Raw genomic sequence first — 3,312 nt, forward strand, 5'->3', positions numbered from 1 at the left:
CGTGAATGACCGTCAGCGTCTTCTTACACAGCTCAGTGTTCGGGTAACTGTAGCAGGGTGTGTGGCAGCCTCTGCACAACTGCTGTGCGGCCTCTTGGTGTAATAGCCAAGTCTCTGATGGCGCGGTGGAAAGGCGCCAATGCTCGTGGAGTTGTGAATCCATACTTGAGATAAGTCTAGCGGACGTGTCTTTTCACACTCAGGGCCCTAGTTGAGCCCCCCAGATGACACAAGGACCCTCACATGATGTGAGGGATGGACGAAGGCATACTTTCAGCGAAACCCTTGGTTTTCTGAACTTCAGGCTCTTGGCTAGAATATTTCAGAATATTTCACTCTGAAATTTCTAATCCTCAGGATACTTTGTACAGACAAATGATCAAGGCTGAAAACATTGAAATTTAGAGGTCAAGTTGAATTTAGTTAACGACGCAGCTCTGGAGAACACTTGACTGGGAGTCAGGAGACCAAGACGGGATAACTGACTTGTACCTTACTAAGGACCGTCAAGTTGTCCAGGCCACGTAATATTCCTAAAGCTCATTGCCCCATCTACGAAGGGAGTAGAAAATCCCATGTGATGGCTGTGGGATTTTAATTAAATGAGACATACAGTATAAACATAATTAGAGGAGGACTCATCTTTTGAAAATTGTCAGCACAATTGAGACAAAATTGGCACTCAATGTTCCGCACCCCTGAGCAACCACTCCCCTTCTGAGAGCTCAGTGCAGCTCGTTCACAGGCACAAAGGTCTTAGTGGGAGATTATTCTCTCCCACCCAAGAAACCAAGAGGATGATCCTCTTCCCACTCCAAGCAGGCCCATGACCTAGACTCAACCCGGTTGGCCATGCTCTCCCCGGGACTGGAGTTGTTGTTCAGTTGTTCAGTCATGTCCGACTCTTTGCAACCCCGTGGACTGCAGCATGCCAGGCTTCCCTGTCCTTCACCATCTCCCAGAGCTTGCTCAAACTCACGTCCATTGAGTCAGTGATGCCATCTGACCATCTCATCCTCAGTCGTGCCCATCTCCTCCTGCCCTCAATCTTTCCTGGAACTGGAGAGAGTGCTGCGAAATCAGAAGAAACGGAGACCATTCCATGGCAGCTGAGGCTTCCTGATCAAGCTGCTTTAGTTACTGTATGATTGGTGTGCATTTTCTTTCCAGCCTTGGTCCCTTTGGAGATTATTGTTCCTCTACTTAATCCCAAATCCAATTATTTAGATTCTCACAGATTGTGTTAGCAGCAGCACTCTCTCCATTGATATCCTTCCAAATAAATCCTCCTTTGCTTAAGTTAGTTGGAGTTGGCTTTTATTGCTTGCCACTGGGACCCTGGCTGACACATGGCAAGAACTGACATGAAAGAACCAGTAGGCTGGGACTCACAGTACTGTTTGCATATTTCATTAGGTTTGGTGGGTTTGTAATCACGGATGTGGGAATAAAATTCCAATTTACTTCTCTAATGAGCTTTTCAGTGATTGACCTGCTCCTAATTTGCTGTGCATTATTATAGCTAATGCTGGCTACTACCAGAAGACCTTGCTTTGACCTCATAAGAAAACATCACTCAAAATCAACTGGAGGAAAGCAAAACACGTGGCCCAAAGGAAGAGAAGAAATTCAGTACGTGTGTGTTTCAGGACTCACTGTGTACTTATTACCATCTCCTTCCTAATACACTAGCGTGTCTTGTACCTTTGACCACTGTTTAACATGATCAGACAAATATTATTTTAAAAGGCACATTCTGAGTTACAAATGACCCTCCTTCTTGGGTGTATTTTGTGGTTTCTGCAGCTGGAGGTTATAACAGGCCATTTGATTAATGAGCTGTTTTATTGGGATGCAAATAATACCTAATGTCATAAGACCCATATGTTGTACATTACGGAGGCATAAAACTTACCTTGGCACAAAATGGAAAATTTAAAGCATCTCTCCTGAAAAAATACATCATGCTCAACAAACAGCACGTGGATATTCCTGGTATTTATGACACTGATGAACACCGTGCCAGGTTTGTTTAGTTTGAGCGCTCACTCTGATCGCATGTGTGTTGTGTGTGTGTTTTTTTTTTTTCATGAGAAGTACCTTTATGCTTCTCTTCTTTCTCAGTCTGTTCAAAATAGTCCGAAAGAGCCAAACAGCTGGTTCTGATAACACACAGTAGCTATATCCTGCACAGTTTAGAACTAAAATGCTTAGATACTGAAAGGAAAGGTAATTATAATAAAAGCAGCAACTGGAGGTTAGAGATGTGATTGCTCATGCAGTACCAGAGAGGAGGGGCTTGAGAAGGACATGTAAATGCCCAGTCTGCTGGATACAAATCTCAGAGCAACATAATCCTCCAGGGATATAAAAGCTAACAGTGCATTGGCTGTAAAGCATGATGGAGACCGAAGTTTGGGATGGAATGAAATGCAAGATTTCACATCCAATGAAACATTCTCAACACCAGACAAAGCCGATCAACCACCTTCCCTGAACCTTCACACGGGTGACCACTTTCTACCCTCCAGCTTCTGCTCAAGCATCATTTTACAAAGAACTTTTCTCTAGTTACTTCCTGGCCCTCACGGTCACTCTCATTCGTATTACCCCATCTTATCATCATCATGAAAATTTTTACTCTCCGAATCATCCTGTCGATCTGTTGTGCTTACTTAATATTACACATCTCACCACAGAAAACAGGCTGCACGTCAGATTTGTTTGCAGCAGGAAACTCGGCCAGTGCCTGGAATGCAACTAGTGCTCAAAAGAACTGTTTTTTGACATTTGTGACTAATTCCTGTTCTCCAAGAAGAGAAAAAGAGGATGTCTGTTTGAATTGGTCATATAAGATTTAGGTTGAAATAACTTCCCAGAAGAGATGCTGGATTAGAAAAAGGAGGCATAGATTTTTGTTTCTATATGGGAAAGTTTTCTCTGTCCCTGACAAAATGGAAGCCTCTGTGGGGAGTTTAGGGGAGAATGGATATGTGTATATGTATGGCTGATACAACATTGTTAACCTGCTGTGCCTGCCTGCCTGCTAAATCGCCGACTCATTGCAACCCTGTGGACTGTGGCCCTAAAGGCTCCTCTGTCCATGGGATTTCAGTATAAAATAAAAAGTGAAATACACCCACCCACACATGTATATATAGAATGCTGAATTTGGAAAGTTAGGATAACGATAGTTCCTCTTCCTTTTAAGGGATCCTGTGATGCTTAACTGAGATAATCCTTATAAACTTGACATGGCAGTACCAGGCACAGAGTTAAGCTTTTGGTAGCTGTTAGCTAGCATCAGTCTTT

This window comes from Bubalus bubalis, chromosome 11, assembly GCF_019923935.1.
Source record: "Bubalus bubalis isolate 160015118507 breed Murrah chromosome 11, NDDB_SH_1, whole genome shotgun sequence".
NCBI classification, from domain to species: Eukaryota; Metazoa; Chordata; class Mammalia; order Artiodactyla; family Bovidae; genus Bubalus; species Bubalus bubalis.